General features: G+C 49.4%; 1 pseudogene across 1 annotated transcript; it reads left to right on the top strand.

Moving 5' to 3' along the window:
• The first annotated feature begins 417 nt into the window (after nucleotides 1-417).
• On the top strand, nucleotides 418-1,111 carry LOC103271713 (annotated as a pseudogene). The gene has a single exon (XR_002482601.1). The product of XR_002482601.1 is annotated as a eukaryotic translation initiation factor 3 subunit K pseudogene (transcript).
• Nucleotides 1,112-23,463: the final 22,352 nt, after the last annotated feature.

Below are 23,463 nucleotides of genomic sequence, written 5' to 3'. Positions count from 1 at the left end.
ACCATTTTATTGTGCTCAGGAATGCCAGCATTCAGGAATTCAGACAGGGCACCATGGAGCTGGCTTTTCTTTGCTCTGTAATGTCTGGTTGTCAGCTGGGAAGACTTGAGTAGCTGGGAGCTAGAATAATCTGAAGACATTCTCATTCACATGTCTGGTACATTATGCTGTGATGACTCGACCACCGAGCTCCACAAGGACAGCTCACCAGAGTGTCTGCGCTTGGCCTCCCCATGGGGACGGGGCTTCCTCACAGCATGGAGGCCTCAGGAGAGTCAGACTTCCTAGGCGGCGGCTCAGGGCTTCAGGAATGAGTAAGGTCAACATGGCATCTTGCTCTTCCTCTTCCGGTCCTCGAGGACGGTGTGCCGATGTGGTGTTCATTTCTAGTCCTAGTTGTGTGACGCGACCGTAGACATGGTGATGTTTGAGCAGAGAAGAACAAATGTGGGCAGGTTGCTCGAGGGTCTTGACAGGTACAATCCCGAAAACCTGGCTACCTTGGAGTGCCACATGGAAACACAGACCAAGGAGAATGCCTGTGATCTGGAAGCCAACCTGGCTGTTCTGAAGCTGTACCGGTTCTACCCAGCCTTCTTTCAGACCACTGTCACTGCCCAGATCCTGCTGAAGGCCCTCACCAACCTGTCCCACACTGACTTCACTCTGTGCAAGTTCATGGTTGACCAGGTACATCAAGAAGCACGGCCGATCCGACAGATTTTGGTATCTTGGGGACCTGCTGGAGACCTGCCACTTCTAGGCCTTCTGGCAAGCCTTGGGTGAAAACATGGACCTCTTAGAAGGGATGACTGACTTTAAAGACTCTGTCCGAAAATTTATCTGCCATGTCGTGGGCATCACCTACCGGCACATTGACCACTGGCTGCTGGCAGAGATGCTTGGGTATCTGGCGGACAGCCAGCCAAAGGTGTGGATGAGGAAGTACGGCTGGTGTGCCGATGAGTTGGGGCAGATCCTCGTCTACAGCCAGGAGGAAAGCATTAAGCCCAATAATATCGTGGGGAAGATTGACTTTGACGGTGTGTCCAGCATCACGGCCTCCTCCCAGTAACTAGAGACTTCTAATAAAGATTGTTGACTTAGAAAAGAAGACCAAAAAACAAAATGGCATCTCCTTTTATGATCTAGCTTCAGAAGCCACAGAGTTTCACTTCCACCCATTGTTGGGGTGCAAGACACATGAGCGGACTTAGACCTTACATCTTCCCTCTCTCTCTCCCTCCCTCCCTCTTTCTTTCTTTCATTTTTTTTTTTTTTTTTTTTGAGCTGGCGTCTCACTTGGTCACCTAGGCTAGAGTGTGGTAGCATGCCCACAGCCACCACAGTGTCGACCTGCTAGGTTCCAGCGATCCTTCCACCTCAGCCTTCCAAGTAGCTGGAACTACAGGTGCATGTCATCACGCCCGGCAAACCCACAGGCTCAGGCAATCCACTCGTCTCATGAGGCCTCCCAAAGTGCTGGGATTACAGCCTGAACCACTGAGCCCGGCCTCTTTCTTTCTTCCTTCCTTCCTTCCTTCCTTCCTTCCTTCCTTCCTTCCTTCCTTCCTTCCTTCCTTTCTTTCTTTCTCTCTCTCTCTCTGAGTTATGGTCTTACTCTGTAGCCCAGGCTGGGGCACAATCATAGCTCACTGCAGCCTCAACCTCCAGTCCTTCCACCTCAGTCTCCCAGGTAACTGGGACTACAGGCATGCACCACCATGCCCAGCCAATTTTTCAAATTTTCATAGAGACAAGGTTTTGCTATGTTGCCCAGGCTGGTCTCAAACTCCTGGGCTCAGAGTCCTTCCGCCTTGTCCTCCCAAAATGCTGGGTTTACAGGCGTAAGCCACCATACGAGGCCCTCACATCTTGAGTGTCGCAGACTTAAGTAACTTGCCTAAAGCTGTAATGCTAACCTCCTAGCTCCAAGGGTAAGGCTGTCTCCAGTAAACACTGGCCCAGGCTATGGTAGGCTGGGCTATGATTCAGAGATTCCAAACTACTTTTCTTTCTTTATTTTTTTTTTGAATAGGAGTCTCACTCTGTCGCCCAGGCTGGAGTGCAGTGGCACACTCATGGCCACCACCACCTCAACCTGCTGGGCTCAGGCGATCCTTCTGCCTCAGCCTTCCAAGTGGTTGGAACTACAGGCGCATGCCACCACACCCAGCTGTTTATTTTATTTATTGTAGAGACGAGGTCTCGCCAAATGGCCAAGACTGGTCTTGAACCCCTGGACTCAGGCAGCCCTCTCGCTTCCACCTTCCAAAGTGCTGGGATTACAGGCCTGAGCCACTGCATCTAACTCCAAACCACTTCTCAAAAACACTTTTCCTAACGGAGTGTGTTTCCCTTGGGTTTGGAAGGCTCTTGGTCCTGTGCATGACTCACGGTAGAATGTCGCAGGATCCCCGAAGGGAAAAGCAAATAGTGTAAGATGAACATCCTGTCCCCCCTCCATAGGGCATGACCTAAGGCTAACCCCTGCCGATAAGCAGAAGGGGCTTAAGTGACAAAGGAAAAAAGGATCCAGGGAGAGGGAACGCGGTCATTGAAGACCTGGTATGAGCCTCGTGCTTTCTTCACCTCACACAATACTTTGTTTTTGTTTAAGTTGGAGTCTCACTCCCTTGCCCAGGCTGGAGTGCAGTGGCACGCATGCTCACAGCCACCCCAGCGTTGACCAGCAATCCTTCCACCTCAGCCTTCCAAGTAGCTGGAACTATAGATGGGCACTACCATGCCAGGCTAGTTTTTTAAAATTTTATTGTAGAGACGAGGTCTCGACAAGTTGCCTGGGCTGGTCTCGAACCCACGGGCTCAGGCATTCCACTCGCCTCGGCCTCCCAAAGTGCTAGGACTATAGGTTGAGCCACCGAGCCTGACCTCATACAATCCTTTCAACATGATCTCCCATGTCACATGTTCTTCTACACTCTGACATGGTCACTCCTCCATCGGGAGCCTGCATCGAATCCCATGCTCTTGAATCTAGGCTGGTCTCACCTTACTTGCAACCAAAAGAATGTGAAGAAAACTATGCCCTGGGACTTCCCAGACTAGGTCAGAAAAGGCCGCACGGCTTCTACTTGCTTCTCTCAGGATGCCTGCTTCATGATCTGCCATGTAAGACGTCCAGCTACCCTAAGACTTACTGCCTTGTGGGACAGGCAAAAACAGGTGCCCCCTCAACCATCCCAGCAGAACCCAGCCTTCCAGCCGTCTCCATCAAGGCGCCAGACATGAGGGACGCCATCTTGGTCCATCCAGGCCATCCACCCGCAAGAGGTGCAGCCCCAACTGACACCGTGAGGGTCCAGTAAATCACTCAGTCAATTCCTGCTCGAATTCCTGATCTGTGAGATGTAATAAAATGGTGGTTGTTTGAAGTCTCTACTTGTTGGGGTAGTTTGTTAAGTAGCAATAGATTACTGTATACTACGTCTTTATCTCCCATAATCCTTGGACAACCATTATCATTTCCAGATTAGGAAACTAGAGGAGAAATTACACAACTGCCTGGCACTGCCCAGCTGTTAGCTAGAGCTATAACCCAAATCTTTCTGAGCAAGCTATCCCTGCTTTCTGCTAACACATGCCACTTCTAGAGGGTAAGGGAACCTGAGTGAAAATTCTGTAGAAGGCTAAGGAGAGGCACTGTCCTCCTCACACTTTTGTCTGGGCCAGGCTAGTTCCAAGATTACTTTGTCATTTTTTATTTTTTTGAGTTGGAGTCTCACTCTGTCGCCCGGGCTGCAATGCAGTGGCATGCTCACGGCCACTGCAGCCTCAACCTGCTGGACTCAAGCGATCCTTCCGCCTCAGCCTTCCAAGTAGCTGGAACTACAGATGCACACCACCATGCCTAGCTAATTTTTGTGATTTACTGTAGAGACGAGGTCTCCCCAAGTTGCCCAGGCTAGTCTCGAACCCCCAGGTTCAGGCAATCCTCTTGTCTCAGCCTCCCAAAGTGCTGGGAGCCACCACTCCCAGCCATTCCGAGATTATTGATTATGGCCCAGCACGATGGCCGAGTTCCAGGGTGCCATAACGTCCTAGGTCACCATGTGGGTCTCAGGGCAGTATTGTGCCCTTGGACTCATCCTTGAACCCTACGTGGGTCCCAGGCTGGCAGTGCAGCCCCGGTGCAACTGCAACATCATCTGATTATGCAGTCACCTCCTCACTGGTCTCCCTGCTTCCTGTCCCCTTGCAATTCGCCACTGCCAGGAAGCCTTCCCTGATGCACCCCAGATGCACAGCACACACTCCCTTTACTCTTTTCTCCTTACTGAGCTGATCTATCCTCAATTATGATTTATTTTCTGTTTCCCCCTCTGATATAGGGGGAATTTTGTGGTATTTTTTTTAGTTGGAGTCTCACTCTGTCGCCCCGACTGGAGTTCCATGGCACACTCATGGCCATCCCAGCATCGGCCTGCTGGGCTCAGGTGATCCTTCTGCCTCAGTCTTCCAAGTAGCTGGAACTATAGGCGTGCACTACCACACCCAGCTCATTTTTGATTTATTGTAGAGATAAGGTCTCGCCAAGTTGTCCGGGCTGGTCTCGAACAGGCAATCCACTTGCCTTGGCCTCCCAAAGTGCTGGGATGACAGACTGAGCAACTGAGCCTGGCCTGCTCCCCGCCCCCCGTCCCCCACTACTTTATTCTCAGCACCCAGCAGAGTATTTAGGGTATAATAGGCACAGGATAGTTATCAAATGTCTCTGAATGAATTGAATCACAGACTCCCTTGGAAATCTGATGACAACAAGGTCCTGTTCAGATAAATGCTTGAACATGTGCCATTTTGCAGACAATTTAGGGGGGTTCCCAGGTTTTTAGTAGCCATGTGGGTTAGGAACTTCTACCTTAGAGCGCAAGCAAGATGCCTAGCTCAAGTCAGACTTTAATAAGAGTCGAGTCGCTGGTTACAGCCGCCCAACCAACATTTTTTTACTTTTTTCCGGTCCGAGTCTCTGCTGCTCCGGCTGGAGTGCAGTGGAATGACCATAGTTGCCCTCAGCCTCAACCTCCTGGGTTCAAATGATCCTCCTGCCTCAGCTTCCCTCATAGTAGCTAGGACTACAGTCACGTGCCACCACGCACAACTAATTTTTTGACTTTTCTACTTTTGGTAGCGATGTGGTCTCATTATGTTGCCCAGGCTGTGCCTCAACCCATTTTAGGAAATGGGATTCTTTTCCAAAAGAAGAAAAAGCAGGGAATGGAGGAGATTGAGAGGTGACATTGAAAAGCCCAGGACTGGGGTGATGATCGACATTCAGAGGAGAGCACAGACCCTTTCCTGTGAGGCTAACTTGGAGGATAATAAAGCAAGTGGGCTCCCCTCCCCCAAGGCCTCCTTGCCATAAAAGGACGATTGTTCCACAGTAGCCTTCAATTATTTCCCTCTGATGCTATCTGGCGAAAGAAAACCTGAGCCTGCCTGATGGGCTCTGGGGTGCTTTTCAGTGTAGCTGCTCACAGCAGGGACAAAGCATAAATTGAGCAGCCCAGAAGGCTGAGACCTTCAGCAAAAAGGAAAACGTCCCCAGACTGAGACATCAATTTGATAACAAGTGGCATTCTGCACCGTGGACACCAAGGTGAGCGTCAGGAAGCTTAATATGTATTTTCTTCTTCCCTTGCCTTCAAAAAGCGGCCTGGGAAACTAAGTCCAGGCTGACACCTAGGGGTGTGGTTCTGGAGAGAGAAAGGGTAGAGAGCTAGGCATAAGGTTTCCCCGCGAATTCTTGTTGAGATTCAAGTGGAATCCCTAGGACCATATTTTTTGCCTGGAGCTACTTATCTCAATCCCAAATCAAAAAGCACAGTAGCATAACTGCTTTCTTGGAATGTGCTGGATTTTCGGCCCTAGTCATGGAGTGGAGAGTGTGGGAAGGGAAGACTCTTAAGGCAATGGTTCTCAAATTTTGCTGCCTGTTACAGTCACCCAGGAAGCCCTTAAAAGCATCATACTAATTCCAGCTACTTGGAAGGCTAAGGCGGAAGGACCGCCTGAGCCCAGCAGGTTGAGGTCGCCGTGGCCGTGAGTGTGCCACTGCACTCCAGCCTGGGTGACAAGAGTGAGACTCCGACTCAAAACAAACAAACAAAACAAAACAAAACAAAGACTGAGGCAGGTCCCACCTTCAGGGCTTGACTTCTGATTTAATTGGTCTGAAGTACAGTTTGTGTATTGAGTGGAGTCTCACTCTGCTGCCCAGGTTGGAGTGCAGTGGCATGCATGCTCACGGCCACCACAGCCCCAACTTGCTGGGCTCAGGGCAATCCTTCCGCCTCAGCCTTCCAAGTAGCTGGAACTACAGGCACACGCCACCATGCCTGGCTTATTTTTTGATTTATTGTAGAGACAAGGTCTCACTAAGTTGCCCAGGCTGGTCTCGAACTCCTGGACTCAGGCAATTCTCTCACCTCGGCCTCCCAAAGTGCTAGGATTACAGGCTTGAGCCACCGCACCCTGCCCTGCCTCAGTATTTTAAGAAACTCCCAAGGTGACTCTAACTTGCAGCCAAGTTTGAGAAGGAGGATCTGAAGACAAGGCTTCTCAAATTCTGTGCACATCAAGCACTGCGGGTCCTGTTAAAAATGTAGATTCTAGACCAGGTGCGGTGGCTCACACCTATAATCTCAGCACTTTGGGAGGCCAAGGCAAGAGATGGCTTGAGCCCAGGAGTCTGAGACCAGACAACATAGTAAGACCTTGTCTCTACAAAAAAGATTTAAAAAATTACCCAGGTGTGTTGGCATGCACCTGTAGTCCCAGTTACTCGGGAGGCTGAGGAAGAAAGATTGCCTGAGCCCAGGAGGTCGTGGCTGCAGTGGGCTGTGATCGTGCCACTGCCCTCCAGCCTGGGTGACAGAGTGAGACCCCGTCCCCTCCCCCCAAAAAAAGGCAGATTCTAATTCAGTAGGCCAGGTGTGGGACCTATGGCTCTGTATTTCGAATAAGCGAATAAGCTCTCAGCTCTTTAACCTCCTTAGGGAACAGAGCCACTGACAAGTCACAGCAAAGCAAACAGCCCTTCAGAACACACAGCTCAAAGCCGAAAACCTCTCTGCAAGGATTCCTCTGTGCTGTTAAAGCCCATCACAAACGTCTTGGCATATCCTACAAATCATCCCCTGGGCGATTCTTACAAAACACCAAGAGATCTTATCTCTCTGGGGTGGGGCTTGAACTTTGGTAGCTTTTTAAGATCCCCAGGGGATGCTAATGTGGGTTGAGGACCCCTGTCCTCTTTTCACAGCCTCCCAGCTTCTCATGCCCAAAGCCTGAAAAGCTGAGGCTGAGATGACAGCATTTGCAGTTGAGAAAGAGTTGAACAACTGCAAAGCAGCTGAGAAAGAGGCTGGGGTTCTTTTTTCTTTCTTTCTTTCTTTTTTTTTCAAGATAGCAGGATTTATTGAGAGGACAGAAAAGCTCCCACAGTGAGAGGGGACCCGAGAGGGTTGCCCGCGGCTTAAGAGTAATGTGGTGGCCAGGCTCGGTGGCTCAGCCTGTAATCCCGCGCCTTTGGGAGGCTGAGGTGAGCGGATTGCCTGAGCCCGCGGGTTCGAGACCCACCTGGGCAGCGAGACCTCATCTCTACAATAAATCAAAAAGTCAGCCGGGGGTGGTAGCGCATGCCTGTAATTCCGGCTACTTGGAAGGCTGAGCGTCAGGGGTCACTGATCCGGTTAGCATCAGAAGGTCTACCAGAATGCAGAGCCTGAAAAACATCTCAAACGCCCCATCTTAGGTTTATGTTATCCACAGGATCCATTGGGGAAGTTACAAATCGTGTGAACAATGGATGGGAGAGGAAGAATTCTTAGTGATCAAAGCTACTCATGCCCTTTGGTGAATAAACCTTCTGGATACCATCAAGGAAGTAGACATGTCCAAGGCCCCTTGTTTCTGCAGGAGAAAAACATGTTGGTTGGTTAATTTTGCAGGCAACCCCAGGGGCTAGCGCTCAGAGAATATCGTGATTTAGTTATGCTTATACACTAACAGAATTCGGACCCCCATCCCAATTCTAACTTTGTGGCCTTTTATTACTTAATTTTTTTTTGAGTCGTAGTCTTACTTTTGTCACCCAGGCTGGAGTACAGTTGCACGGTCACGCCTGCAGCCTCGACCTGCTGGGCTCAGGTGATCCTTCCACCTCAGCCTTCCAAATAGCTGGAACTACAGATGCATGCCACCACGCCTGGCTAGTTTTGGTGATTTATTGTAGAGACGAGGTCTCACCAAGTTCCCCAGACTGGTGTGGAAGCCCTGGGCTCAGACAATCCTCTCACCTTGGCCTCCCAAAGTGATGGGATTACAGACTGAGCCATAGTACCCGGCCTTTATTAATTTTTTATAGGTGGTTTCACTAAGTCATCTGGCTCCTGCAGTTTCTGTGAGAACAGCTTTTCCCCCAAATCCACCAGGTTGCAGCACACTGACCATTGCTGACTGGATGACGGGACAGGCAATGGGCTTAATTAAACTGCAAAGTCGGGTCCCTTCTCTGGGAAATTGAGTGTGAGATGCAGATTCTCACTTAGTCTGGCTATCCTTGTTACCTCTTATGTGGTAGGGAACTGTGGGCCACCATTCCTCCCCCAGATAGACCAGGAGCAGAGAAAGCAGGTCTCCTGGGGGAAACCAGAGAAGCAGCCCAGCAGTACCTGAAACTTGGCGGGGGGGGCGGGGGGAGGGCATCTCCAGGTCTCCCACCTTGAACTTGCACGTGGCAGAGGTAACCACCATCTCTGTCTCTAGAACGGGATCAACTTCCAGGGTGGGGGACTTCCTGCCACTGATCCCTGAATCCTGGAAGGTCTAATGTGACCAGCAAACACGGAAGAGTCAAACTTTCCAGGAGAGATCTTCAAAAGTCAACTTAAACACAGCACGTCTGTGTCATCAGCAACAGACCCCTGTTCTAGCCTCTTCCTTCATGAAAAATGAGAAGATATTTTGCAAGTTTCTAGAATAAGGACTTTCAGGGTCTCAAACTGGGCCGTGTGTAGAGAAATGATCAAGCTTGAACTTCTGCATCTGTGACTTCTAAATTGCAACCCTCTGTTGACTTTGGGGGTATACTTGTTTGTCTTGCCTGTTTTCACACCTACAAAATGGAACTAAGAGGGCCAATCTGACCAGATCACTTGGAAGAGTAACTAGTAAAAGGGTGACGAAGCCGGGCTCGGTGGCTCAGCCTGTAATCCCGCGCCTTTGGGAGGCTGAGGTGAGTGGATTGCCTGAGCCCGCGGGTTCGAGACCCGCCTGGGCAGTGAGACCTCATCTCTACAATAAATCAAAAAATCAGCCAGGCATGGTAGCGCGCGCCTGTAATTCTGGCTACTCAGAAGGCTGAGGCGGAAGGATCGCCGGAGCCCAGCAGGTCGAGTCTGCGGGGGCCGGGAGTGGCCACTGCACTCTAGTCTGGGCGACAGAGTGAGACTCCAACTCAAAAACAAAACAAAACAAAACAAAAAAAGGGTGACAAATCACAACACGGATGTTATGGAAATGCCTCTTGGGAATGAGTCACCACCTGCAGGAGGCACTGCTTCAGGGTAGTAAGAAAGAGGCCTTTGGCGAAGATGTGTTGAAATCCCAGCCTGTCCAACCATCCAGTTATGCGATCGGAGGCAAATGACCACTCTGGGCCTCAGAGTCCCCGTTGCAGACACTGGCTAACAATGGCTACTTGGCAGAGCTTCTGTGGGAACTGAATGAGCTAATCTGGAAAGCCACCGGATATAGAGCAGGTGCTTCTTCCCTCCGTGGCCTCTCTCTTTACATAGGGTAGATTAGTTAGGATACATTCCTTGTTGCAGGATGGCTGTAACAAAGACTATCCTTCCTCCCCAAACAACAGAGACTAGAATCAGATAAAGGTTTCTTTCTTTTAGCGATCTGAGCCAAAGCAATGCAGGAATTCAGGCCGATAGGACAGCTCTGCTGCCTTGGGCACCCAGGGTCTTGCTCTGTCACATAGGCTGGCTGCAGTGATGCAATTACCAATCCTAGCTTACCACAACCTCAAACACCTAGGCTCAAGCAAAGTTCCCGTCCCGGCCTCCCAAGTAGCTGGGACTACAGGTACATGCCACCATGCCCAGCTAATTTTTTAATTATGGTTTTTGTTTGTTTTTGAGTTGGAGTCTCACTCTGTCACCCAGACTGGAGTGCAGTGGCCGCTCCCGGCCACCGCAGCCTCGACCTGCTGGGCTCTGGCTATCCTTCCTCCTCAGCCTTCCAAGTAGCTGGAACTACAGGCACACGCCACCATGCCCAGCTAATTTTTGGATTTATGGTAGAGACGAGATCTTGCCAAGTTGCCCAGGCTGGTCTCGAACCCACGGGCTCAGGTAATCCACTCACCTTGGCCTCCCAAAGTGCTGGGATTACAGGCGTGAGCCACCCCGCCCGGCCTGTTTGTTGTTTAAGAGCTAGGGTCTCACTATGTTGCCCAGGCTAAGAACTTCTTGCCTCAAGTGACCCCCCCCCTTGCCTTTAGCTCTCAAAACATTGGGATTACAGGCATGAGCCACCATACCCGGCCGTGTACAAGCTCTTTCTATCTGATGTCTTGCCATCCTCTATATAGGGCTTCCATACTATAGTTTAAAGATCCCAGCTCTACCACTTACTATCTGTGTGGCCTTGGTCAAGTCACCTAATGTCTCTGTGCCCCTGTTTTCTAAAAGCTCATGAAATTATTGTGGCAATTACATGGGTTGGTACATCTAAAGCACTTAGGATAGTCACCTGGCACATATAATGATAATAATAATAATTCATGTAAGAATAATTGTAGTTATACACATAATAATTATTATTTTTATTTGTTTAGCCACCTGATCACACCTAACTGTGAGGGAGGCTGGGAAATGTCTTTAACCAGGAAGTAGTGTGTCCAGCTTCCAGCTAAAACTTTAGAATTTATCCTTGAAGGAGGGGAGTGTGAACATTAGCTGACAACCAGAGTTTCTGCTGGGTACAAGTGGTTAAAATAACTGAAAAGAGGCCGGGCTCGGTGGCTTAGCCTGTAATCCCAGCATTTTGAGAGGCCAAGGCGAGAAGACTGCCTGAGCCCGCGGGTTCAAGACCAACCTGGGCAACTTGACGAGACCTCGTCTCTACAATAAATTTTAAAAATTAGCTGGGCGTGGTAGTGCACACCTGTAGTTCCGGCTGCTTGGGAGGCTGAGGCAGAAGGATGGCCAGAGCCCAGCTGGTCGACGCTGGAGTGACCGTGAGTATGTCACTGTCCTCAAGCCCGGGCAACGGAGTGAGACTCTAACTCAAAATAAATAAATAGATAAATAAAAAATAACTGAAAAGAGGGCCAGGTGTGGTGGCTCACACCTGTGATCCTAAATCTTTGGGAGGCAGAGGAGGGAAAATCGTTTGAGCACAGGAGTTTGAGATCAGCCTGGGCAACATCAAGACCTCATCTCTACAATAAATAAAACAGGCCAGGCATGGTGGTGCGCACCTGAAGTCCCAAATACCTGAGAGGCTGAGATGGAAGGATCGCATCACCACCCCTTTGTGGGATGAAGTGAAGGCTCACCATTCCTGGGGGGAGAGAGAAGAAGAAGATGGGCAACACCATGGGAGGCTGGTTAGGAGGCCTCCCAGCGTCTGGTTTTATGAGAAGTCTCACTTCTTTCCACCCCATTCTCTCCCTGGGTCTTGTTGAACATGCACCATCTGCTAGGCCCTAGGTGGGTGCCCATGGCGAGTTCCGTTGTGTGGCAGTGTCATCGTCCTCATAAGCGTGTGATGCGTTGAAAGGGGCTCCCAGGCAGCGCCAGGATCCCCCACTGTGGCGAGTGTAGATCCCAGGAAGACACCCCGCTCCTCCCCCACCAGGCTCCATTCTCCAAGCGGGAGTGCCTTGGTTGGGAGTTCTAACTGGCTTTTCTGGTTACAGATTCACCAGGTCAAGGGAGGGAAGGCACAGTCCGTCATCCAGTAACAAACCTCATTGCTAATATCGTTCCAGCTCCGGCCTCCGAGGTCTAGCTCCCTGGGCCCAAAGTCTCTCTCCCAGCCCCTAGAGCAAGCACGTGCTGGAACCAAAGGAACCTTCCAGCACAGCGGATTTGAACCTGGGAACTGAAAACAAAGGAGGGGGTGATTCTTGGCATTTCAAAACAGGCAATGGAATTTCTAGAACAACCCTGTCATACATCTTACCTTTTATTTGCCAGCAACCCTTCAAGAATGCATACTGAAATAAAACTTTTGGTACAAATTTGGTGTTTCGTTGACGTTTCTTGGTGAGGACCCTTTATTATTTATTTAATTATTCATTCGTTCGTTTCTTTGGGTCGGAGCCTCACTCCATCGTCCAGGCTGAAGTGCAGTGGCACGATCCCTGTTCATTGCAGCCTCAACCTGCTGGGCTCAGGTGATCCTCCTACTCAGCCTCCCAAGTAGTTGGGACTACAGGCTCACGCCACTATGCCCAGCTAATTGTTTTACTTTTTGTAGAGATGAGGACTGGCTATGTTGCCCAGGCTGGTCTCAAACTCCTGGGCTCAAGCCAGCCTCTTGCCTCAGTCTCCCAAATTGCTGGGATTACAGGTGTGAGTCGGTGATGCTCTTTAGATATAGACCCTAGCCCCCATTCAATTTCCCAGCACCACCAACTTGCCTCAGTCAAATAGCTTATTATCTATAAACAAACACTTAAATGGTCATTCCATCCTTTGGCTCAATAGAATCCTCCAATGAGTTATTTCTAAAGCAAAAGTACTCGGTGAGCAAATAACCACTCCCCAAATGGCTTACTCAGTGTTTTTCTTTTCTTTTTTGAGTTGGAGTCTCACTCTGTCACCCAGGCTGTAGTGCAATGGTACACTCATGGCCACCCCAGAGTTGACCTGCTGGGCTCTGGCGATCTTTCCACCTCAGCCTTCCAGGCCCAGTTAATTTCTTTTTATTTATTATAGAGACAAGGTCTCACCAAGTTGCCCAGGCTGGTCTCGAACCCGTGGGCTTAGGCAATCCACTCACCTGGGCCGCCCAAAGTGCTGAGATTACAGACTGAGCCACTGAGCCTGGCCGCTTCGTCTTTTTCTTTTGAAAAGTCTTCTGATGAGACAGGTTATGGGTATAATTACTCTATGTTTCAACTCAGCTGTCTAGTTTTTTTGTTTGTTTTGTTTTGTTTGAGTTGGAGTCTCACTCTTGTTGCTCAGGTTGGAGTGCAGTGGCACTTACGGCCACCCCAGCGTCGACCTGCTGGGCTCAGGTGATCCTTCCGCCTCAGCCTTCCAAGTTGCTGGAACTACACATGCACGCCACCACGTCCGGCTAGTTTTTGTGATTTATTGTAGAGACGAGGTCTCACCAAGTTGCCCAGGCTGGTCTCAAATCCCCGAGCTCAGGCAACTCTCTCGCCTCGGCCTCCCAAAGTGCTGGGATTACAGGCTGGGCCACCGCTCCGGGACTTTTGTTTTTTTGAGTCGGAGTCTCACTCTGTCACTCAGGCTGGAATGCAGTGGCAGGATTATGGCCACTGCAGCCTCCACCTGCTGGACTGAGGTGATCCTCCTGTCTCAGCCTTCCAAGCAGCTGAGACCACAGGCCCGTGACATCATTCCCGGCTAATTTTTTTATTTATCGTAGAGACGAGGTCTCGCTATGTTGCCCAGGTTGGTCTTGAACTCCTGGCAATCCTCTCACCTCCACCTCCCAAAGTGCTGGGATGACAGGCATGAGCCACCATGCCCGGCTCTGTCCAGTGTCTTGACGCACTTCTGATTTCATTTTGGAAGTATCCTGGCAGTTCTTCATGTGTGCCAGCCTTGGAAGGACAGGTCCTTGCTCCTCCAGCACCTTGAGCAGGTGAATTTGCACGTGGGCACCTAGTTAACGCTGAGGAATGACAGAAACTGGCATTAAGACCTTCAAATTCACTGAAGTCCTTTTAAAGGGGCCTTGAATTTTTGTCAGTCCTTCAATAAAGCCCAGAGGTTTTTGTCATTGGAATTGCGACAAGGTGCTATTAACAAGCACAAGGAGACCAGGCACCGTGGCTCATGCTTGTAATCCCAGCACTTTGGGAGGCCAAGGCAGGAGGATTGCTTGAGCCCAGGAGTTCAAGACCAACCTGGGCAACATAGCAAGATTTCGTTTCTACCACAAATCAAAAAATTAGTCAAGTATGGTGGTGCACGCCTGCAGTCCCAGTTACTTGGGAGGCTGAGGTGGAAAGATCACCTGAGTGCAGAAGGTCGAGGCTACAGTGAGCTGTGATTGTGCTACCATACTCCAGCCTGGACAGCAGAGTGAGGCCCTAACAACAACAAAAAAAATTAGCCAGGTGTGGTGGTGTGTCCCCAGTTACTCAGGAGGCTGACAGGAGGATCACTCGAGGCCAGGCTGACCTTACTACCCTCTCCCTATGTGGGGGCGCACCTGTGGCCTGGCATGGGAAGAGGGAAGTGTGCTCCAGCCTGGGTGACAGAGTGAGACCCTGTGTTTGAAAAAAAAAAGGCTACATCTTCTCAGAATCTCTCCTTTTCTTTTATTTTAATTGTTTTGAGTTGGGAGTCTCTTCTGATGCCCAGGCTGGGGTGCAGTGGCATACTTGTGGCTCACATCCTCAACCTTTAGGGCGCAGACGATCCTCCCAGCTCAACCTCTCGAGTAGCTGGGATACCAGGCATACACCACCATGCCCGGCTAATTTTTTTGATTTTTTTTGTAGAGATGAAGTCTCGCTATGTTGCCTCAGCTAGTCTGGAACTCCTGGGCTCAGGCAGTCCTCCTGCCTCGGCCTCCCTATGTGCGGATTACAGGCATGAGCCACCATGCCCTGCCAGAATCCCTCCTTTTAAATAAGTTGATTCTTGGCCTGGCGCGGTGGCTCACGCCTGAAATCCCAGCACTTTGGGAGGCCGAGGCGAGAGGATTGCCTGAATTCAGGGGTTCAAGACCAGCCTGGGCAACTTGGCGAGACCTCGTCTCTACAATAAACCAAAGAATTAGCCAGGTGTGGTGGCGCTTGCCTGTGGTTCCAGTCACCTGGAAGGCTGAGATGGAAGGATCACTTGAGAACAGCAGGTCAGTGAGCACCACTTGAGCCCACTGGTGGCCGTGAGCGTGCCACTGCACTCCAGCCTGGGCAACTGAGTGAGACTCTGACTCAAATAAATAAATACATAAGTTGATTCTTAACATCCTTCCATATTCTCCCAATCTTAACTTTCCTTGACTTCAGAAAACCCTACCCTGCCTCCAGCATGATCTGTTTCATTTTTATTCAGCACTCTTAAATACTCTTCTAGCTACTCTGCTCTTAATCACCCTCCCGACCTAAACTTTGCATCCTCTGAGGCCTCTGGAGGGCCTTGCAGGGGGGCAGGGTTGGGGGGGGGAGTCTTCTTCTCTGCCTGAATCAGAGGGTGTTAACTGGTGGCGCTCACATGGGTTTGTTTGGCCCCTCCAAAGCTGCATACTGAATTTTAAAATAAAGGATGCTCATTGCTAATATTTAAAAGTTGGGATTTCAGGCAACACGAGGCCCAAATTCTTCCACGACAATAATCATGTGGAGCGGAACCCAAGAAGGTCCCTGTAGGATATCCATACTCCTGTTCGCCACAGACTGTTGGGAGCCATTTTAAAAATAGCAATCATCTCATATAAGCCTTCTTCTTTGTCCTCCGAAAAGCCCGTGCGCGCCAAACCACAACACCCCTCCCACCTCCTCTCCTCATACCACCCACTACTCTTCCTCCTACCATAAGCCGCCACACGCCCTATTTCAGCCCGCCCCTCTTTGCTATGTATATAAGCAATCGCCTAACAATAAAATTTGGAGGCTTGATCAGAACACTGTCTTGCCTCCATTCTGCGTGTCTCCTGTCTCTTTCTGTCTCTTGGTCTCTCTCTCTCTCTTTTCACCAGCAGCAGGTAGTCCTCCTCGTGCCCACGTTTTACTTGTCCCGCTGGTCGGGACAACAGACCCCAACACTTCCTGGTTCTGCCCCAACTGAGTTCAAATGTTGGGGGCTGATTTCATGGCATTCCCAGATTCTCCAAACTTTGCTTTTCTCATGGGAAGAGGGAAGTGAAATATTTCTTGTCCCTGTGTCCAAGCTGAAGCAGAAAAATGAGAGTGAGACTCAGGAGGTCATATATTTCAGAAAAAATGAAGAGAATATATTTTTGTGTGTAAGCGAAGAACTTTCCACGAAGTTAATATTTAAACTCCAAAGAGTCTGGTTCATTAGAATATGATTGAAGAGGCTAGTCTGAAACCAGTATTTCCTTATCTGCCTAGCCCTGTGCTCATTTGGACTTATGACCACTGGTCAAAAAACAATTTTTTTTTTAGTTGGAGTTTCACTCTGTCCCCCAGGCTGGAGTGCAATGGCATACTCATGGCTATTGCAGCTTCGACCAAGTAGCTACCAAGTAGCTGGAACCACAGGCATGTGCCATCACACCTGGCTAATTTTTTGATGTATTGTAGAGACGAGGTCTCACCAAGTTGCCCAGGCTGGTCTGGAACTCAGGCAATCCTCTCGCCTCTGCCTCCCCAAATGCTGGAATTACAGGCATGAGCCATTGCACCTAGCCTCTCTAATCAAATGGATAGAACCTCTTGGAATCCAACAAACCCCAGAACCAGTTTATTAGTGAATGAATTTAGGTCCCATCTCTGCCTGTTTTTAAATTGAAGACAGATTAGACTGACTGAGAGCTTTTGGAACTAGAGTGAGAAGAACACACTCATCCAAGCTCCTGGTTTCTTTCCTTACAAGACAAATATTAATAGCAAGATGAAGAGGAACAGGAAGTTCTAAGATAAACCACAGACTCCAATGTGCTTGGAGAATGTGAACCACTGTTGGGATTAGAGACCTTATTTATTTTTATTTTTTTGAGTCAGGGTCTTGCTCTGTCAACCAGGCTGGAGTGCAGTAGCATGGTCATGGCTAACCACAGCCTCGGCTTCCTGGGCCCAGGCTCTCCTTCTGCCTCAGCCTCCTGAGTAGCTGAAACTATAGGCATGCACCACCACGCTCAGCTAACTTTTTTATTTTTTGTAGAGACAAGGTCTCACTATTATTGCCCAGGCTGGTCCTCAAACTTCTGGGCTCAAGTGATCCTCCTGCCTCAATCTCCCAAAGTGCTAGGATTACAGGCTTGAGACATCATGCCTGGATGAGAATTCTATTTTTAGTCAACCATAAGTATTTATTTTTATTTTCTTAATGTTTCTTTATGAAATCATTTCAGACTTACAAAATGTTGCAAAAATAGTAAAAATATTAGCTATACATTTTTACCCAGATTCCCTAAATGTTAACCTCTTACTTGAGTACAAGCATCAAAACCATAACATTAACATTAATACAACGCTGTTATCTTGCCTGGCGTGGTGCCTCACATCCACAATCCCAGCACTCTGGGAGGCCGAGGTGAGAGGATTGCTTGAGCCCACGGGTTCGAGACCAGCCTGGGCAAATTGGCAAGACCTCATCTCTACAATAAATCAAAAAATTAAGCCGGGCTCAGTGGCTCAGCCTGTAATCCTGCGCCTTTGGGAGGCTGAGGTGAGTGGACTGCCTGAGCCCGCGGGTTCGAGACCCACCTGGGCAACTTGGCGAGACCTCATCTCTACAATAAATCAAAAAAATCAGCCAAGCGTGGTAGCGTATGCCTGTAATTTCGGCTACTCGAAAGGCTGAGTCGGAAGGATCGCCGGAGCCCAGCAGGTCGAGGCTGCGGTGGCCGGGAGCAGCCATTGCACTCTAGTCTGGGTGACAGAGTGAGACTCCAACTCAAAAAAAAAAAAAATTATCCAGGCGTGGTGGTGCGTGCCTGTAGTTCCAGCTACTTGGAAGGCTGAGGCAGAAGGATCACCTGAGCCCAGCATGGGGAGGCTGTGGTGGCCATGATTGTGCCACTGCACTCCAGCCTAAACAACAGAGTAAGACTCTGACTTCAAAAAAAACCAAAACACCAAAAAAACAATGCTGTTATCTGATCTGCAAAATTGACTCTGATTTTTACCAATTGTCCCACTATTGTTATTTTTCTGGCCCTAATCCAGGATTTCACATTGCTTTTGGCTGCCAGATCTCCTTAGTCTATTTTAATTTGGAACAGTTCTTCAGTGTTTCTTTTTCTCTTGAACTTGACACTGAATAAAAAATGTCCCTCAGTTTTGGTCTGTCTGCTCTTGCCTCATGATTAAACTCTGGTTATGCATTTTGGTCAGAATAACACAGCAGTAGTGTTGTATCCTTCTCAGTGCGTCGTGTCAGGAGGTACATGATGTGTGGTGATGTTAACTTTGATGTTTGGTGTCGTCCCAAAGGTTTCTACACTGTCAAGTTATGAATTTCAAAGAGAAAATAGCATTTTCTGGGGAGAGACCTTGAGATTATGTAAATATCCTTTTTCTCACCATACTTTCACCCACTAATTTTAACATCATTGATGATTCTTGCCTGAAACAACCATAATCAATTTTTTTTTTGCATTGGAGTCTCACTCTGTGCCCAGGCTGGAGTGCAGTGGTACACTCATGGCCACTGCAGCACCGACCTGCTGGTCTCAGGTGATCCTTCTGGCCTTCCAGGTAGTTGGGAGCACAGGCAAGCGCCACCACGCCTGGATAACTTTTTGATTTATTGTGGAGATGAGGTCTTGCTAAATTGCCCAGGCTGGTCTTAAACCCCTGGGCTCAGGCAATCCTCTGTCTTTGGCCTCCCAAAGTGCTGGGATTACAGCCATGAACCACAGTGCCCGGCCTCCATAATCAATTTTAAACTAGAATAACAGTGAATACCAGGGACAGTGACTCACAACTATAATCCCAGCACATTAGGAGGCTGAGGTGAGAGGACTGCTTGAACCCAGGAGTTCAAGACCAACCTGGGCATCATAGCGAGACCCTGTTTTTACAAAAAAATAGCCAGACATGGTGGTGCATACCTGTTGTCCCAGGCACTTGGGAGGCTGAGGTGGAAAGATCATCTGAGCTCAAAAGTCTAAGGCTGCAATGAGCCATGATTATGCCACTGCACACTAGCCTGGGTGGCAGACTCAACTAAAAAAAAAAAAAGTAACAGTGAAGAGAAACATGGTTGGTAGATCAACCTATGAACAGCACCTTATGAATGAGAATGTCCCTCACATAGCAGATGGAAGGCATAAGTTGTCTCTTTATTTCTTTAAGTTACTGATAAGTCCTGGGTCTCCACTGAATGATCCCAAGGACCCTTGAGCGTACTTTGCCTCCAAAGTTTTGCTCGTTGGGTAATATGGCCTTGTGGCAACCATTTTTCAGACTCTGCATCAACCTCCAACCCATGCAGGCAGATCTTAGGCTCCTCTGTACCTCATAAGACTCATCATCTTGGCATGTGTTGAGTCACCTGGGCTATGCCTGTAGACCGGGTGACATCCCACTTATTCACTAATGTTTCCATTTTTACAAATCAGATACTTTCCACAAGTCTCAGCTTGAAGCTCTGTTCTGCGGGAGGTGTTTTTGTTTTGTTTGTTTGTTTTAGAAGCAAGGTCTCACTTTGTCACTCAGGCTGGAGTGTCATCACAGCTCATTGCAGCCTCCACCTTCTGGGCTCGACCAATCCTCCCGCCTCAGTCAGCCAGTGTGTTGGGATTACAGGTGTGGGCCACCATGCCTGGCCTGCATGAAGTCTTCATGAGAGGCTGAGGCAGAAGGATCACCTGAGTTCAGGAGTTTGAGGCTCCCATGAGCTGTGATAGTGTCACTGCATTCCAGCCTGGGTGACAGAGTGAGACTCTGACTCAAATAAATAAATAAATAAATAAATAAATAAAAAGGTCATTGGCCAAGACCAGTGGCTCACATCTGTAGTCCTAGCGCTTTGGGAGGCTGAGGCAGGAATACCCCTTGAGGCCAGGAGTTCGAGACCAGCCTGGACAACATAGTGAGACCTCATCTCTACAAAAATAAAAAAAAAAATTAGTTGAGCATGGTGGCACAAACCTGTCGTCCCAGTTACTTGGGAAGCTGAGGCAGGAGGATCGATTGAGTCAGGAGTTCCAGGCTACAGAGAGCCATGATCACGTCACTGCCCTCCAGCCCGGGCGATAGAGACCCCGTCGCTCAATATAGGGGAGGCAGGTCATGAAGAATGCAGACTTTGAGCTGTGACTGGAGGCTGAAGGCTCTCTAGGCTGAGAGAAAACTTGGTTGTGGAAATAAAGGGTCCAGGCTGGTCTGGAACTCCTGGGCTCCCGCCTCGGCCTTTCAAAGTGCTGGGATTCCAGCTGTGAGCCAGCGTTTTCAGCCTAGACTTCCTTTCTGTCTCCTGCATTCCCTACATGTCATGTATGAGGCCTAAGAACTTACAGCCACTTTGTGGGAGTCTCTTATTTCCCCAACTCCATCAGCAGTCATGCCTACAGAGACATTTGAAAAACGTATTTGGGGCTGAAATGGAATGCATTCAAGAGTGACTGGAGAGACTGGATGAGATAGGTTGAACCACCTTATAGAGGTCCTTACACTGTGCACAGTGGTACCTCAGCCTGGGGTTTCAGGACAATAGTTCTTTCAGGAAGATGGAGGACGGACTGCATAAGGGTGCTATTGGAGAAATGGGCACCCATCAGCAGGGTTCCAGGCAGGAGATGAGCACCCGAATTTAGGCGGCAGGTGGAAAGGGCAGTCAGTTTGCAAGCATCAGCGTACAATTGTTTCTCTGCAATTCTGAAAACCCAAAAGCCGAAAACCAAAAGTTTCTAATTAAGTTTTCAGACAACATATTTGATAGAAAAACTTAAACTGATGTGAAGCTACTTATTGTCTTTATCTCAGTAAGTAGATTAAAAGAGGGCCACAGGTTCTTTGCTGTTCTTCCCATGCAGAAGTGGTGTCTGTTTCCTTTCTGTTTGAATTTGGCTGACCTGTCATGCACTGGCTCTGGTCAATAGAATGTGGTGGAACTGATGCTGTGTAGCTTTCAGGGCTGGTCCTTGAGAGATTAGCATCTGTGTTTGCGCCTCTTGGAAAGCCTAGTAGCCAACTGCCACGTCTAAATCCAGTTGCTCTGATTTTATCATGCTGTGAGAAATTTTATCAAACTTCAGGAAGAGAGAGGCTAACTGGAAGAGGACTGAAGTGCTTGATTGTGGGTGAAGCCTTTTTGGACTGTCAAGCCCCGCCCAGCCACTAGCTAAAAGCAGCTGAGTGAATGACTCCTGTCGGTATCACACAAAGCAGAAGAACCTGCCAAGCCCTGCCCAAATTCCTGAGCAAATAAAATGGCTGTTATTTTAAGTCACGAATGTTTTGGGAACGTACGTTACACTACAATAAATAACCCAAGCATACATTTATGTCATTCATATATTTTCATTGCAGAAAATCAGTGTTTTGATTAGAGTGCTACTCCAGACTTCGTTGGGGGTATTATGTAATACACAATACATGTACATTTTACCTTCCTAAATTAAAAAAAATCTCAATTTAGAAATCCATCTGGCCCCAAGGGTTTTGAGATTGTCTTAGAAATTAAGGGAGGATTTGTCTTGACTTCCTTTCTTTTTTCTTTTTGAGTTGGAGTCTCACTCTGTTGCCCAGGCTGGAGTGCAGCGACACACTCACGGCCACTCCAACGTCGACCTGCTGAGCTCCGGCGATCCTTCCGCCTCAGCCTTCCAAGTAGCTGGAACTGGAGGCGCGTGCTATCACGCCTGGCTAATTTTTAAAAATTTTATTGTAGAGATGAGGTCTTGCCAAGTTGCCCAAGTTGGTCTCGAACCCACAGGCTCAGGCAATTCACTCGCCTCGGCCTCCCAAAATGCTGGGATTATAGGTTGAACCACCAAGCCCAGTCATTTTTTTTTTTAAATGGAGTCAGGGTTTCACTGTTGCCCAGGCTGGAGTGCAGTGGCATGATCATGGCTCATGGCAGCCTTGACCTGCTGGGCTCCTGCGATCCTTCCACCTCAGCTTCCCAAGTAGCTGGGACTACAAACATGTGCCACCACACTCAGCTAATTTTTTTATTTTTTGTAGAGACGAGGTCTTGCTATGTTGCCCAGGCTGGTCTTGAACTCCCGGGCTCCCGCCTCGGCCTTTCAAAGTGCTAGGATTACAGGTGTGAGCCGGCGTGTTCGGCCTAGACTTCCTTTCCGTCTCCTGCATTCCCCAAATGTCATGTATGAGGCCTAAGACCTTCCAGCCACTTTGTGGGCGTCTCTTATTTCCCCAACTCCATCAACAGTTTCCCAACCAGCAGCTCTCCAACAACTCAGTGGGCAGCAGTCTTTCCCAAGGCTTGTTTCCACACAGCTTCCTGGCTCCACCCTCCGACCTTCTGATTCAGTGGGCCTGGGGTGGAGTTGGAGAATGTGCTTTTCTGACAAGTTCCCAGGGATCGTGAATGCTGCTGGTCCAGGAACCACTTTGAGAACTACTGGCCTAGGGGAAGGTGCTATATTTTTATTTATTTATTTGAGTTGGAGTCTCAGTGGCCCAGACTGGAGTGCAGTGGCCGCTCCCAGTCACCGCAGCCTCGACCTGCTGGGCTCCGGCGATCCTTTCGCCTCAGCCTTCCAAGTAGCTGGAACTACAGGCGCGCGCTACCACGCCCGGCTAGTTTTTGATGTATGGTAGAGATGAGGTCTCGCTGCCCAGGCGGGTCTCGAACTTGCAGGCTCGGGCCATCCACTCACCTCAGCCTCCCAAAGGCGCGGGATTACAGGCTGAGCCACCGAGCTCGGCCTTATATTTTTATTTTTTGTCCGACTTGCCCACCTGCCCAAGGTGCTTACCAAAGACACGAATGGAGTGAAATTCCTCCAAATCTCCACCTGTGCATGCTTTTGAAGCTTTAGCTTTTACCCTTTCAGATGCTCCTGGTTAGGCCCTAGACTTAAGAGAAGCTAACGCCTTGCTTTATCGTATTGGCTGGTAGTTTTCGCCTTCTTCTCAGCATACCTGATAAGACGGTGTAATAAAACGTCTCTTCCGACCCCCTTTTCAAGCTGTCTTGGAACAGAGGCGCAGAAGTGCCTTCGCTGTGTCTACATAGTTACCCTCGCCCTGTGGCCAAAGACTGTTTCCTTTTCCTTCGGCGGGGTCCGGATAAAATAGGTTTCTTGTCACCTTTGCGCAAGACCGGAGGGACAGCCCCGGAGACGATCGTTCTGCTCAGGGGTCCGTCCCGGAAAGCCGCCTGGTACAGCGGGCATTCCCGAGGTCCGGGAAACTAGGGCCGCCCGCGCATGAGCAAACAGCCGAGACAGGCACGAACCGGTTCGAGCGCGGGTCCGACCGGTCCCTCGAACGCGCCGCCTGGCGGAATGAAGCGCCCTCGGCCTCTCCACGTCCCCCTTGGCCATGGACTTCACTTTGCGCAAACCACGCCTTTTCCGAGGGCGAGGCGGCGGTCACACGCTTTCGCCGGACCC

Source organism: Carlito syrichta, unplaced genomic scaffold (assembly GCF_000164805.1).
Source record: "Carlito syrichta isolate Samal-C Ts95f unplaced genomic scaffold, Tarsius_syrichta-2.0.1 Scaffold311854, whole genome shotgun sequence".
NCBI classification, from domain to species: domain Eukaryota; kingdom Metazoa; phylum Chordata; class Mammalia; order Primates; family Tarsiidae; genus Carlito; species Carlito syrichta.
The sequence above is the reverse complement of the archived record's forward strand: the minus strand, read 5'-3'. Positions and strand labels throughout refer to the sequence as shown.